The sequence below is a fragment of the Psammomys obesus genome, unplaced genomic scaffold (genome assembly GCF_907164565.1).
Source record: "Psammomys obesus unplaced genomic scaffold, mPsaObe1.curated_primary_1811, whole genome shotgun sequence".
In the NCBI taxonomy this organism is placed as follows: Eukaryota; Metazoa; Chordata; class Mammalia; order Rodentia; family Muridae; genus Psammomys; species Psammomys obesus.
Genome location: NW_026596443.1, coordinates 5,483,940 through 5,501,061, shown reverse-complemented (window position 1 = coordinate 5,501,061; position 17,122 = coordinate 5,483,940).

Sequence of the window (17,122 nt, the reverse complement as noted above, 5' to 3'; positions counted from 1 at the left end):
TATATATATATATATATATATATATATATATATATATATATATATGGCAAGGCAGAGAAACAAAGTGAGTCTCAGAGTGGGAGGTGTCACTTTGATGCAAGCTGTTCTGGAACAAGTAAACGCCTCAGATAAGGTTATATTTTAGCTGAGTCTCAAAGAAGAAGGGAATAAATGATCTAGTATCAGAAATCCATGAAGTAGGGAACATTCCAAGCACACTGAACAGTGACTACAAGGATTCAGTGCATCAAAGAAGAGTAGGTGGGACAGCACAGGTTAAACCAGGGTGGGGAGAGAAGAGCTCTGAGCCACTGCTTCTGCAAGCGCTTTGAAATAGTAACAAAGTTTTGGAATCTCTTGAGTGGGATGGGAATTCATCAGAAAGTTTTAGAACCTAGATTGATGCGATCTGACTGAAGTTGTTAAAGTGTCATTCTAAGTGTTATGGTAGAAAATCCAGATGGAAAACAAGAATGCCAAGAATGAGGTTACTGCAATGCTGCAGGTGAGAGGTGATGGAGGCCTAATCAGGGGAAGGAGAATGATTCTGGGTCTCCTGAGATTGCAGAGGCAATAGAATACCTCATTACAGTGACAGAGATTGGGAAGTAGCCAAATTAAAACCTGTTCACGATTTGAGACTTGACCTACTTGATAAGTAACCCTACTATATTCTAAGACAAGAGGCACCGAGGAAAGAGTGAGGAGAGGCAAACAGTAACAGAGACAACAAGAGCGTCCACTCTCTCAAGACGAGTCTACTTGGTGAGGTCTGTTTGATGTGCAGTTGTAAACAGCAGAGGAATGGAGCACAGAGACTAAGAACAAATATTTCGAAATTCTTATCTTGCCAGTGGTCTATAGGACCATAAAAACAGGTGAGATTATATAGAAGAATGAAGAGAGGTTGGAGTATGGAGAATCAGCATTTGCTCAAAATAAGTAAAAACTGAAGGTGAAAACAAAGAAATATTAATTTTCTCTTTCACATCCATGGCAGAGAGAAAAAACTCCATCTCTGCTCACCAGCATCTGATGTCCACCTGCAGTCTAATGTCCAGGTAGTCAAAGAGGGTGGGGGTAGTGATTGAGAGCAAATAATGGAGAATGGAAGATTGGAATAAGAAGTGAGAACCACAGGCTGAATTTCTTGAGGGAGGAGGGGGGAGGCACTGAAGACACTGACTTATTCCATTATAACAGTATGGCGGGGACTGAGCGCTGAGGGAATGGTAGAAGCAGTAAATACACATAACTCTTTGTAGCAACTTTTCTACATAAAGAGCAGAAAGGAGGACATGTAGCTAGAAATAGCTGTGGGTAAGGAAAAAATTACTGTTTTTTTTAAACTTTCGATTTTTAAGTGATTGTAAACTTGCAGCATGTTGAAAAACTATTATAATGATCCTGTATGCCCTTCCTCCTTGCTCTGGGTTGTAAAAACCTTTGTGATATCACAACACTTGGAAAGCTAAACAGAGAAGATAAAGGATTGAGGCAAGTCTGGGCTATATGAAAAGTCTGTAAAGGAGAGGGAGAAAGAGAGACAGAGAAAGAGAGAGTAAGGGAGGGACTGAGAGGAGAAAAATAGAATCAAAATCAGCGAAGAGAATATGTGTTTTACTGTGTTTTTCTAAGAACTAGTCAATGTTCTGGAGAAAGTGGAAGAAGTCTAATGCATGTGGGTAAGTGCAGCCATGAAGCCTCTCATGGGCAAAGGGCTTGTTTCAATTTCACACGCTGAGTTTCTCAAGTGAGGGAAGAAGGATCTGATGTGAAGCCATGTGAGCACCATGGAAGTGCTGTGCTCTGGAAGAACCACTCTTCCTCCTCAGGAAGGACAGGATTGTGCAAGAGAACTGTGTCTCCGGATGATCTGTTGCAGAAGTCAAGAATGGAAAAGGCTGGAAACTTTTGTGTTAAGGGAGAAGCAACTGAGGAGAGGGAAAACAAAGGAGAAGATCTCGAGGGAACTGTGCCTCCCACCCAGGTTCACCTGTATATGAATGTGAAAGGAAAGAAATTGCTCTCTGTGGAAGCAAACAGGGAGCAGCTGACATTCAATGAGAAGGTGAAGATACTTTCCCAGAAAAGGGGATATGGGTACGCTCTTCCTGAAGGTCGTCTGATAGATGGACACTGTAAATGGGGTCATGGATTCAAGGAGGTGAAGACTGGATCAGACTAGAGAGCATAAAGTCTTGGAAAGGACGACTCTGGCTCAGAACTATAGGACGCTTGGGCTTTTTGTGGAGATTGAAATAATTTGGGATGAATATAATAGAATTAATCCTGTTCGTACCTCGAGGAAATCAAGTCTAATTGAAGCTACCTTCTGAGGATTAGATTCTCTGTCATCCTGGGTGATGGAGAGGGAACAGAGGAGGGGAAGCACGGCCAGGAGGTAGACTGGCCTGGGGCTGCTTTCCCAAGGTGAGTGTGGAAACTGACAAGAGTGGCTTACAGCAAATGCAAAGTGTGGCATCACAGCTGCTTGCAGTAAGACCTAATTTATTCAGGATAAACTCCTTTGGAAGGTGGCTTATTTGGGCCAGAGCCGAGCTAAGGTTTACAGTTTGTAGAATTTGAAGGCCAGACTCTCTCAGAATGTTATTAGTGCAAATAACACTGCAGGTGTTTAACTTATTTTGAAAAATTCTATGGGTGATATTTTCACATAAATATGCTAAACTGATCCTGGAATGAGTCATTTGGTTTGCTACAAATATGACAGACGAGCATTTCCACACAGTAAGACCCTGTTCACAGTCCATGCACAGATAGCAAGCTCTATAAATAGATAGGTGCCTGCTTGTTTTAGGAGCAAATGTTTTCTGCTTGCTCTCTGTAGTAAAAAACTAAATTTTGTTCCCAGTTATAGAATCTTTAGCATCTACTCTTGTTTTCATTGCCTTGACTCTGTTGAATACCTAAATGTTTAACTCACAAAACATGACACAGCATGGTGTATTATCAGAACCACTGCTAAGGAAAGTTCTCCTCGGCCATTAATTACCTATCAGAACTCTATGAAGTAACTTTACTTCATTAAACAATTACAGTGACTCGATTAAATAATCTTCTGAGGTTACTTTCAGCTCTAAGTACTTTAATATTAAGTTTTAAATCATCAATTGTCCTAATATTCATGTGTACATGTGTATAGATGTTCATGCCATATATACAAAGCTGCCTTAGACTCAGTAATTGAAATTAAGAAGCATTTATTTAATTCCATTTCATCAGGACTTATTAAAAGTGAGTTGTTTATAAAGACTTGAAGATGATCCCTACTATACTATAAACTAAGCATAACTTTTCAAATATTCCCAACTAACTCTATAATCGAAAATTAAATGACTATTGGTTATTGAATATTCATAAAATGAAGATAATGAAGATAAAAATCTCACCACCAAACCCTATGTAATTATCCCATTCTTGTCTCTTTCTGATGAATGTATGTTAACAAATTGTTGTACAATAAAGTAGTTCTGTAGGATTTGTTAGTCCCTAATTGGGTATTAAACCATCCAAAAATCATTAAAAGTGTGAGTTTTAGGAAAGATAATTTTAACTTTGATCTTCTGGCTGTGATGGAGTAACAGTTACAAAATCTGTCTTCCGGGAGATAATTACAAATCAGAACTAAATAAAACACAATTTGTCCATTGAACAAGCGCACAAATCTATAAATTCTAAGAGGGAAGAAAAACACAAACCCTAATATTTCCCATGCTTTCCAAACTACAAAAAAAGGAGGTAACTGAACAGAACAGAGCACTCACTAAAATATAAGTTTAAGAAGGCCAGGGTGGCTTAAACTAAGTGACAAAGACCCTGAACGTGAACAGGCACATAAAGAGGGGGAGGAGGAGGGAAGAAGAGAGAACATAACCACATACTTATGTCTTTGGCAAAATGCTGAGCTGAACGCCATAGGGAGAGACTGTGGTGCTGAGCTAAGAACTAGCAGTGAAGAAATGACTAAGTGGAAATGTGGCTGACTCTCATGTGAAGCAGAACTGGAAAGTATTATAATTCTCAGTACCCTAAGTAATGTGTACTTACTCAAATTCTTGCATGTTCAGCAGAGATGCCAAGCTGGAATACTCTGTGGTGATAAACTAACTATAAAGTATGCTATAAACCCTTCCTAACAATATTTAAAGTGTGCTTTTAAATTGGATAATCAGAACTGATTTTAAAAAAGCAATATACACTCACACACATACACACACACAAAATGGAAGTTTACACAGTCATAAAAAAAAGAAAGAAAGAAAGAAAAATACACCAACCCAGCCATAAAATCTTTGATCTAGAATGCTGTCCTGCCTGCAAAATATGTTAGGGCAATGGTGACACAAAGCTTACAGAAGTAACCAACAGAAGTTTGATTTGACTTAAGGCCCACTTCCCAAGTTGGAGCCCATACTTGACACTGCTTGGGTGACAAAGAACCAGAGACTGGATATCTAAGAGCCTTAGGGTAAACCAAAATACTACTAGACTTTAAAAAATAAAGTAGTGATAAAAGTAACTTCTCATGCTACTCTGCTATAATCATAGATCAGTGCTTAATTCAGCAGAAGGGAACAAATACGGAGACTCACAGCCAGACATTACATACAGAGACTTGGAACACTAAGCTCTAAATGAGATGTCTCCATCAAATCCCTCCCCTCAGATGTCAGGGAACCCATATAAAAGGCAGAAAGAATGTTAGGAGTCAGAGGTGTTGGAAGATACTATGTCTCCTTACATCAACTGAACAATGTTTCTATGCACTCACAGAGACTGAGGCAGCAAGCACAGGGTCTGCACAGGTCTTCTCCAGGTCTGCGTATGTATGATATCTTCCAGGTTACAGTTATATGTGTGAACGAATGGGTCTCTTACTCTTGTGTGTGCTCTTGGGCTCTTTTCCTTCTGTTTGTTGGTTTGCTTTGCCCAACTTTGATGTGATTTTTTTTTGTTTTATCATATTATATTATATTTTGTTGTGTTTAGTTGTTATCTTTTAGAACTCTGCACTTTTCTAATGATAGAAAGGAAATGGAGTGAATCCAGATGGAATGGGAGATGGGGAGGAACTTGGAAAAGTAGAGGGAAGAGAAACTGTAGTCAGGATATATTGTATGAGAAAATAAAATAAAAAAATAAAAGAGAAAAAAAGAAATAATAACATTTTCAGGAATACGGATGTAACTGAAAATATTTATGTTAACAAAAATAAGGAAAAACACAGGAAATAAATAACCTCACTACAGCAAAACAAAAAGTAGCCAAACAACCAATACACTACCACAACCAACATCAAAAGCAAAGCATCTAAAAGCCACTGGTCATTAATCTCCCTCAGCATCAACAGACTCAAATCTCCAATAAAAAGACACAGACTAACAGAATGGATATGTAAACAAGACCCAACAATCTGTTGCATACAAGAAACACACCTAGGTCACAAAGATAGACATTACCTGAGAGTAGAGGGCTGGAAGACAGTTTTCCAAGCAAATGAACCCAAGAAGCAATCAGGAGCAGCCATTATAATATCTAATAAATAGATTTTTCAACCAAAATTAATCAAAAGAGATAGGGAAGATCATTTCATACTCATCAAAGAAAAATTCCACCAAGAAGACATCACAATTCTGAACATCTATGCCCCGAATACAAGAGCACCCACATTTGTAAAAGAAACATTAATAAAACCTAAACCACACATAGATCCCCACACATTAATAGTAGGAGACTTCAACATCCCACTCTCAACAAAGGACAGGTCAACATAACAGAAATTAAACCCAGAAACAATGACTCTGACAAAGGTCATGCATCAAATGGACCTAACAGACATCTACAGAACCTTTCACCCAAACACAAAAGAACTTACCTTCTTCTCAGCACCTCAAGGAACCTTCTCCAAAATAGACCATATAGTTGGTCACAAAGCAACCTTCAATGGATACAAGAAGATTGAAATAATCCCTTGTATTCTATCTGACCACCATGGATTAAAGCTGGACCTCAATAAAAAGAAAAATAGCAAAAAGCCTACACACACATGGAAACTGAACAACTCACTAATCAATGACAGCTGGGTCAGAGAAGAAATAAAGAAAGAAATCAAACACTTCCTAGAATGCAGTGAAAATGAAGGCACAACATACCCAAATTTATGGGACACAATGAAAGCAGTGTTATGAGGAAAGTTCATAGCACAAAGTGCTCTCAAGAAGAAATTAGAAACATCTCATACAAATAACTTAAAGGCCCACCTGAAAGCCTTAGCAAAAAAAAGAAGCAGACATGCCCAAGAGGAGTAGATGGCTGGAAATAATCAAACTCAGGGCTTAAATCAATCAATTAGAAATGAATAAAACAATTCAAAGAATCAATGAAACCAAGAGCTGGTTCTTTGAGAAAATCAACAAGATAGACAAACCCTTAGCCAAACTAACTAAAAGACAGAGAGAAACTATTCAAATCAGCAAAATCAGAAATGAAAAGGGGGACATAACAACAGATACTGAGGAAAGCCAAACAATTATTAGGTCTTACTTCAAAAGCCTATATGTCACAAATTTTGAAAATCTAAATGAAATAGACAATTTTATTGATCGATTCCACTTGCCAAAGCTGAATCAAGAACAGGTAAACCAATTAAATAGTCCTATATCCCCTAAGGAAATAGAAGCTGTCATCAAAATCTCCCATCCAAAAAAGCCCCGGGCCAGATAGTTTCAGTGGAAAATTCTATCAGACCATCAAAGAAGAGCTGACACCAATACTCTTCAAACTATTCAACAAAATAGAAACAGAAGGAACATTATCAAACTCATTCTATGAAGTCACAGTCACTTTGATACCTAAACCTCACAGAGACCCAACAAAGAAAGAGAATTTCAGGCCAATCTTCCTTATGAACATTGATGCAAAAATACTCAACAAAATACTTGTAAACCAAATTAAAAAACACATCAAAGATATTAACCATTATGACCAAGTAGGCTTCATCTCAGATATGCAGGGGTGGTTCAATATACAGAAATCCATCAATGTGATCCACCACATAAACAAACTAAAAGAAAAAAAAAACATGATAATCTTCTTAGATGCTGAAAAAGAATTTGATAAAATTCAACATTCATTTATGTTTAAAGTCCTAGAGAGATCAGAGATAACAAGTTACTTACCTAAATATAGTAAAGGTAATATACAACAAGCCTATAGCCAACATCAAAATCAATGGAGAGAAACTTAAATCAATCCCACTGAGATCAGGGACAATGCAAAGCTGCCCACTCTCTCCATATCTCTTCAACATAGTTCTTAAATCATACAATGAAAAAAAAAAGATAGCATCATCAACAAATGGTGCTGGTCTAATGTATCTAATGGATATCTACATGTAGAAAAATGCATATAGATCCATACTTAATACCCTGCACAAAACTAAAACCCAAGTGGATCAAAGACCTCCACATAAAACAAGACACACTAAATCTGTTAGAAGAAAAAGTTCAAGAAAAAGCTCAAGAAGACCCTTGAGCTTATTGGCAAAGAAGACAACTTCCTGAACAGAACACCACAGCACAGGCTCTAAGACCAACAATCAAAAAATGGAACCTCATGAAAGTGAAAAGGTTTTGTACAGAAAAGGACACTGTCTTCAGAACAAAATGACAGCCTACAGATTGGGAAAGAATCTTCACCATCCCTATATCTGACAGAGGATTAATATCCAGAATATATAAAGAATTCAAGAAGTTTAAAAGCAACAAATCAAGTAATCCAATTAAAAAATGGGGTACAGAGCTAAAGAGAAAATTCTCAATAGAGGAATACCAAATGGCAGAGAAATACTTAAAGAAATGCTCAACATCCTTAGTCATCAGGGAAATATGAATAAAAATGACCCTGAAATTCTACCTTATACCTATCAGAATGGCTAAGATCAAAAACTCAAGTGACAACACATGCTGGACAGGACAGGGAGAAAGGGGAACCTGGTATGAATGTAAACTTGTACAACCACTTTGGAAACCTATCTGGCACTTTCTCAGACAATTAGGAATACTGCTACTTCAAGATCCAGCTATACCACTCCTAGGCCTATATCTAAAATATGCTCATGTATACAACAAGGACATTTACTCAACCATGTTCATAGCAGCTTTATTCATAATAGCCAGAATCTGGAAACAACCCAGATATCCCTCAACTGCAAAAGTGTGGTACATTTACACAATGGAATACTACTCAGCAATTAACAAGAAAATCATGAAATTTTCAGGCAAATGGTGGGATCTAGAAAAAAATCATCCTGAGTGATGTATCCCAGAAGCAGAAAGACACACATGGTATATACTCGCTTATTAGTAGATATTAGGCATATAATATAGGATAATCATACTAAAATCTGTACACCTAAAGAAGCTAAGCAAGAAGGAGGATCCTGCGTAAGATGATCAATCTTCATTCAGAAAGGCAAACAGGATAGACATCGAAAGAAGGTAAAAGCGAGGAGCAAGACTGGAGCCCACCACAGAGGGCCTCTGAAAGATTCTACCCAGCAGGATATTAAGGAGGACGCTGAGACTCATAACCAAACTTTGGTCAGAGTGCAGGGAATCTTATGAAAGAAGGGGGAGATAGAAAGACCTGGAGGGGACAGGAGCTCCACAGGAGAGCAAAAGAACCAGAAATCTGGGTCCAGGGGGTCTTTTCTGAGATTAATTCTCCAACCAAGGACTAGTCATGGAGACAAGTTAGAACCCCTGTACAGATGTAGCCCGTGGCAGCTCAGTCTCCAAATGGGCTTCCTAGTAAGAGGAACAGGGACTGTCTCTGACATGAACTCAGTGGCTGGCTCTTTGATCATCAACCCCTGAGGGGTGTGGCAGCCTTACCAGCCACAGAGGAAGACTATGAAAAACAGTCCTGACAAGACCTGATAGGCTAGGGTCAGATGGAAGGGGAGGAGGTCCTCCTCTATCAGTGGACTGGGGAAGAAGCATGGGAGGAGATGAGAGAGGAGGAGGGCAGGATAGGGATAAGGATGGAATGAGGGTGGGGGCTACAGTTTGGATATAAAGTGAATAAAGTGTAATAAATAAAAAATTATATTAAAAAGAATTGAACAAACAGCAAAATTTAAGAGTAAAACCACATATCCTACTATTTCTATACTTTCCAAAATAATATACTCATTATACAAATATATGCATACATATATGCACATAAATCTGTATATGTAGAATGTGTATTTACATGGTAGGTCATGAAACTAGAAAAGAATCATGAGAGTAAAGGAAGAAATCTTAAGGGAGATAGGAAATAAAGAGGGTGATGGAATACATATAAGAAATTAAAGGTTGGGACTAATTGGAAGAAAAAATGAGAAATACCTCAATAACAAAGGAGGTTTGAATAGAGCATGGCGCAAAATGAATGAGGTCTGGGCAGTGGGGTGGGAAAAGGCACATAAAAACATAGTTAAGAAACAAACAAAACATGTTGTATGTTGCGTATACAAGATCTCAGGTTCAGTCTCTAACACACACCAACAGCATGTTAAAAAGCCGAGTACCGGTAGAGGGATCTCGTCCACAGGCAAGAACGGACGAACGGAGTCCAAAAAGCCATGAGAGCCTCGAGGAGCATCTCTGGAGTAGAAGGGATGAAGGGGCGGAAGGGGTGCAGTAGCCCAGTAGAGCCCAAAATAAACTCCAAGGACGGTGGGACGGAGACATGTAAAGCTTACGTAACTGTTGACGGTGGATGGAGCGGTGAGCAATCGGTGAGGCAGAAAGCAGGTTTGTTGCAGGTAGTAGCAAATTGGACACAGGGTCCTGGTGTGTGGTTTAGAGCCGCGAGAGAAAGCAAATCTGTCGTGGGTAGGGGTAGAAGCGGTCCTGACGTGCCAAGACAACGGGAGAGCCCACTGGGTTTTACAACTCCAATTTTAAAATGATGGTTAAGCCACTGCAGCACATCTGGTATAAGGAACTTTATTGGGGAGGTGGTAGGAGTTAGGGCAGGTGACTGGACATGCAGGAAGGAAGACAGACAGAGGAGGACAGAGCCATGGGGACAGAGAGGGACAGCGAGAGAAAACACAGAGACATGGGGAGGAGAGCAGAGAGGTCAAGAGAAAGAGACTGAGAGAAACTGAGGGAGACAGAAAGAGACTGAGAGAAACCAAGAGACAGAGGGAACCAGCTGGTCCTGGCACAGGTGATGAAGTAGGATAGTGTCAGGTTGCTGAAGGCCCCTGAGGGCAGGCCAGTTGAATCGCCTGCACACCAGAAATGTGTGATGTGAGTTGAGTCACAGTTGCTGGGTGCTGCCTCTGTTTCCTAAGCAGCAAGGCTTCTCTTTGCTTTTGCTCTGTAACCTCACAAGTCTTTGCTGAATTTTATTTTGTGCTTGTCTGAGAATCACTAACCTTTTCCTGATTTGTCATTTTCTAAGCTCAACCTATTGTATTTTTGAAAGATGAACGGAACTGACCCTTTTCCAGCCTTCTGTAAAGGGCCCGCTCCTCACTTTTCCTTAGAGACAGATACGGGTTTTGTAGTTTTGTCTCCCTGGGAACCTGCCGTATTACCTGCGTGAGCCTGGAGGCTCAAACTCCAGGCAACTGTGTCTGCTTTAATCTTCTGTCTTGAGCTTTCATTCTCTATCAATGATTACTTCCTTAAAAGGTTCGCAAGTTCAGACAAATGCAGTTTGGCCTCTGCCCCTTGTCATTTAGTTCAAATTAGAAACACAGAAATGTTTCACCTCGGACTGTTTTCGTTTGGTCTCCTGGATTATCAGATAGTATTCTGAAGGGCCTTGTCCCAAAGGGCTTTCTCTAAAAGACTTTCTCTGTACGTTGCAACGTTCTATCAGTCTATAACTATTTTAGCTAACAGTCTCTCATGGAAGTATTTTTACAGCCATAGGCTAAGCAATAAGTGACCGAACTGGGTCTTGCTGGGTGAGAACAACCCAATCTGATAACATCAGCACTGTTTTACATAATTAAAAGAGAAAAAGACTCCCATTATAAGAAAACACATGATACCTTTGAAATGTCTAACTTCTAATATTTCTAGAAATTCAAGCTCCTGAGATTTCTTCCAAATTGAAGAAAAGTTTGAACTTTTCTGGCTGAGGCTTTTGTCTTTTACTTTCCAGTACATATTTTTACGGCAAACTTCTTCATATCTAAAAATGGGCATCTGCATAGATCGGCTGGCTCTGTTTGCTTCTGATATGCTCCTGCAGCTGGGAGAAACCCCTCCGAGACTCTGAAGTCAGGGGAGAAACTCCTTCAAGATTCTGAAGTCTGGGGTAAGCTCCTCTGAGATCGAAAGTCAGGAGGAACGGGCTTAAAATTCAGAGAAAATGAGCTTTTCTTCACTTTTCAGAGGATTGGCACCCTAACATCACTTCTGAACGTCTAAGGGACTTCACTTCAACAATTCTGGGGGTTCAGACAAAAGTGTTCAGGTTATTATGAATTTTTGACACCAGAAGATTAAACAAAATCACTGAAAAAAAAAAATCCATCGTTACTGTAAGACCCAACCGTTAACCTTGTAAGCCTCACCTGCCCAAGGACCAAGTAACTGGAATGCTGGGAGTTGTAGTTGTGGGAAGATAACAAGGCACATGGGAAAATACAGGGGCCTATGGTCTTTAAAAAGCCCATCCAACAGGTGTGTCGTTGCCACTTGCTTGAAATTTCTGGCCAAAGTTCCTGACCAAAGCCCATCGTGGCCAGCAATTAAAGACTACTTCAAATTGTGCTGAGTGTGGAACTGTTTTTCTCTTGCCAGTCTCAGTATGAACGGTTACCTGCTTTGTTGAGAAACAGAATAGTGCAGGGACAGAGCGTGCAACTCAGTACTTTTTAGTCTCATCATTACAATTCTCCCTCTTTCTCTCTATCATTGAGAAAGTGGATAAATTCGCCCAAAAGACAGAAATAAAAATTAACATTATGAGAAGTTATAAAAGCTTTGATCTCAACAATTTTTCAATTGACTGAAGTATTAAAAAATATATGGTTGCGGAGTTTTAACATCTTCATCAAGCACCAAACTACAGGATGCATGAACTTTCGGCTGCAAAAACTATAAATCAGACCCCTTGGATATATCTGAGGGCTTACACAAAACTGGATTGCCTTGTGGTTTATGAAATGTGTGTCTTTCCTCATAAACACAGACTTCAATATAGACGTCTGTTTGAAATTATACTCGATTTCATTTTCAGTACTGTATACTATGTCAGTTTTTCGTCACAGAAACAAACCATCAGACAAGTAATGTCTTGAGAAGCGCTGCCATGGGTAATTGTGTCCACTTGCCTTCCAGCTGTTGCTATCAGAAATACCAGGATGGACGGTCTAAGCCTGTCGACAGAGGCTGGAGAGATGGATCGGTGATGCGAGCGTATACTGCCCTTGCAAAGGACCTATTCCTGGTACCCGGACTCATCGGCTCATAATGAACTGTAATTTCAGCTCCAGAGGACTCAGTGCGCTCTCCACCCCCTGTGTGCACCTGTACACACACACATATCCGTCCTCCGCTTGCCCTGGCACACACACTTATTCACGTAATTAAGAGTAAAATAAAATCTTATTAATGTGCATTTTTAAAAATCGTAGAGTCTAGAGGTTTATGTCTGAAGCAGGTCTAATTGGGGTAAAGTGAAGATAGAACACAGCTGCATTTTATCCTGAGGCTGAGGAGGAAGCATTATTTACTTTTAATGGTATTGAGAAACTATGCCTACCTTTGCTAATGTTCTTTCCTCCACTTTCAAAAAGAACAAGTCTAATTTTCTCATTAACCATAATCCTGCTCTTTCATATTTAAGTGCCAGCACTAACAAGGGCTCAGTGTACTTTACCTCTGTTAAATTCATGATTAGCAATCCTTTTTAAATGTTTTTTTCTTTATTCATTTTTATTGTATGAATGTTTTTTCTGCATGTATGTCTGTTTGGCATATGTGTTCCTGGTCCCTGTGGAGGTCAGAAAAGGGCATCAGATCCCCTGGACAGGACTTACAGGTGGCTCTGAGCCACTGTATGGGTGCTAGGAATTGAAACCTGGTACTCAGCAAGAGAAGCCAGTGCTCTTAACCTCTAAGACATCTTTCAAACCACTAATAACCAATCTTAATTCTATGCACTGCCTTAGTTCCAGTTTGCTAATAGCACATTCTCATTTCTGGGAACCGTGGTCATCTGCACAGGCTGAGTGCTCTTCCCACCAAATGAAGATTTTAGTTTGCATGAACCAACATAAAATTGTGTTCATTAAATTTCTAATGCCCAAAGCTCCCTTTCTTCATAACTTTTAAAAACTATTAACTTTACTTTTTAAATATTGTAATATTTAAATATTATAATATTTATAATTATATAACATTTATATAATTATATAATATTTATAATTATATAATATAATATTAAATTATTAAATATGGTTACATCAATTTTCCCCTTCCCTTTCCTCTCCCCAAAGCCTCCCATACTGCTCTTTGTTCTATTTCAATTTCATGGCATCTTTTTTTTTCATTGTTACATGCATATAAACATATATACACCATACGATTTTTATATTTTATATTCATATAGGTGAATATATGTCCATCAGTATATAAATGTAACCTGTTTCATCTGCATAATGTTGTTCGTATGTGTATCCAGGGCTAACCATTCGGTAATGGATAACCAATCGGTGTGCACTTCCCAGGGTCTGCCTCTCTCTCTCTCTCTCTCTCCCCCTCTCATTCTCTAGCCGCCTGTACTATTTTGTGTAAGAATTAGGCCTCGTTGGCTTTTTCCCATCCATGTATACACTTTTTTTTATCAGAAACTTCTTATAAAGAAAATTGTTAAAATCTTCACCCAGAGCATCGCTTTGTAGATTTTCAAAGTAGCATTAAAACTGGCTAAGTAAATGCTGCTGTGGCTGCTGTCATTTTTCTTATTGACACAAGTATTTTCATCATAAATTTCAAGAGAATATGTATCTATTTTAATATCCTTTCTGTACTGTGTATGATTTTTGATTCCACAGACTCAAATCGTGTATGAATTTCATTCATTTGCTCCCCAGATACCAAACATCTTTCATTCAAAAGACTGTATATGAATGAAATTTAAATATTAACCTTTAAAATGATACCAGAATATAAAAGAAAATGGTTCAGTGGCTATATGCCTCATCATTCCTTTGTTGGGTACATACATCATATATGTACATACGCACATGCGTGAACATGCACACACATATTGGAATTTATAGTTTAAAAGAGAATACAAAGCCAGATAAATTGTTTTTATTATTATTTCACTTTCAGCACAGCTTCAGTTTTGTGACACCTAGTATTCCTAAAAAAAAAAAAAAAAAACAATCCCAGAATTCTAGAATGACAGCACAGATGCTCACCTTGGTACCAGAACACAGATGCTCACCGAGCTTCAGGAACAGAGATGTGCACCTTGACGCAGGAGCACAGATGCTCGCTCACTGAGCTGCGGGAACTCTGCAGCCTCATCTTCTATCCCCTGCAGCCCAGGAACACTGTTGTCATGACTCCAGCAGGGACACGGTGCCCGGTAGACCCAGCGTCTCCCTGATCTTTGACCTGCAGTAAATATAAAGTAAAGGAGTAGTGAAGTTGGCTAGTTAGCAGTTGTCATTGTCCTGGCCTGTTTACTTCAGGAAGATGTTTAACACTGGCTCTTGGTCTGTGAGTGTTGAGAGCTCGGCCTGCTGCTACAGCAGAATGCAGTAATTACTCAACCCAGTGCTCATTTTCCTAAGTCATGTAGCAATATACTGACTGCGCTGACCTGAATTAGTCCCCCTCATCTCTCTGTTACCTAACTTCTTTAGTTGCAAATGGGAATTTTCCTATATTGACCATGTGTGTTCTTAAGGAATATTACACATAAATTTGCTGATATTGTCCTTGTTTTCTGTACTGATGAGCATGTTCTTTCCTTGAATTATATTGATAATCAGAATGAGGGGAATGCTGAACTAATTATAGATTCAGTAGTACAAGAACTAGGAAATGATGTAAGATTTCATCAATATCTTAAAAAAAAGACATTGGAGCAAGCCTCACCCTTAAAAGGTAGTGCAACATTTTCTTATATAAAATTAAAACAGGAAGGGGAAGGTATTAGGAGATGGGAGGAATGTGACAGGAGAGCCCTGCTCTGACTTGTATGTTTAATGTCTGCATACTCTCCAGAAATCAATAACTTGATCCCAAGATGATGTTTCTGGGGAGACAGTAGACACTTTAGGGGTAGCTCACAGAGGGAAGACCTCAGATCACTGAGAGAAGTGATAAAGCCTGGCCCCTCCCTCTTCTTTTTAGACCCTGGATCATGAGGTAAGTAGTTTTCCCCCATTATGGTGGTCCACATTTATCAGAGGACCAAACCATGGGCTTACTTGACCTTGGACTGGAGCATCACCTTTGTTCTCTGTAATGGATGTGGTTGTTTTTGTAGTAGTAGTTGAAAACTAACTAAGAAAAAAAATGTGCTGAGAAGTGAGGCTGTTCTTGTAATTGCCCCTAATGGTGCTAATGGATTCTTTTTTTATTAACTTATACATTTTACATCCCAATCATAGTCTCCTCTCTCATCTCCTCCTGGAGCCACACTTCCTCCCTCTTCCCCCATCCATGTCCCCTAGTCCTCAGAAAGGGGGAGCCCTCTTCTCTTACCAACTGATCCCAGACTATCAAGTTTCTTCAGGGCTGCCTGCACCCTCTTTCTCTGTGAACTAGCAGGACTGCCTCATCAGAGGGAAGAGATCGAAGACCAGGCAACAGAGTTTGTGTCAAAGACAGCCCCTGGTCCCCTTACTAGGAAACCTACATGGAGACTGAGATGCCTATTTGCTACATATGAGCAGAGGTTACTGGGTCCTCTCTGTGCATAGTCCTTGGTTGGTGCATCAGTCTCCACAGGACCCCTGGGACCAGATTTGTTGTCTCTGTTGGTCTTCTTGTGTAGCTCTTGTCCTCTCCTCGTCCTTCTATCCTTTAACTCTTCCATAAGACTCCCTTCTTTCTTACCAAAGTTTGTCTGTGAGTCTCAGCATCTGCTTCATCATCTACAAAGTGGAGACTTTCAGAGGACATCTATGGAAGATGCCCATCGTGCTCCCTCTCTTCAACTACATCCGGTGTCTATTATTTTTGCCCTTCTGAATGAAAATTAAACATACTCCCTAAGGTCTCTCTTATTACTTAGCTTCTTTAGGTCTATGGATTGTAGTATGGTTAGCCTGTATTGTATGGCTAATATTTGCATATGCGTGTCTTTCTGGATCTAGGCTACCTCACCCAGGATCTTTTGCAGATCTATCCATTTCCCTGCAAATTTCATGATGTCCATGTTTTTTAATAGCTGAATGGTATTCCATTATGTAGACATGCCACAGTTTCTTTATCCATTCTTCAGTTGAGGGGCATCTGAGTCATTTCCAGTTTCTGATTATTATGAATAAAGCTGCTATGAACATAGCTGAGGAAAATGTTCTTGTTATATGGTGGAACATTTTTGGGTAAATGCCCGGGAGGAGTATAGCTGAGTCTTGAGGTAGAGCTGTTTCCAATTTTCTGAGAAAGCACGAGATTAATTTCCAAAGTCATTGTACAAGTTTGCACTCCCACCAGCAATGGAGGAGGGTTCCCTTTCTCTACAACCTAAACAGCATGCGCTGTCACTTGAGATCCATTCTGATAGGTGTAAGATGTAGGGTTGGTGATGATCTTTTCCCAGTCATTTTGTTCTGATGACAGTGTCCTTTGCTTTACAGAAACTTTCTAGTTTCATGAGGTACCATCTATTAATTATTGATCTCAGAGCCTAAGCTGTTCTTATTCTGTTCGGAAAGTTGTCTCCTGAGTTCAAGGCCCTTCCCCAGTTTTTCTTCTAGTAGATTTAGTGTGTCTGCTTTTACATTGAGGTCTTCGATCCACTTGGAATTTAGCTTAGTAGAGTGTTATAAATTACATTTTTCTACATGTAGATATCCAGCTAGATCAGCACCCTTGTAGAAGATGTTTTCTTTTTT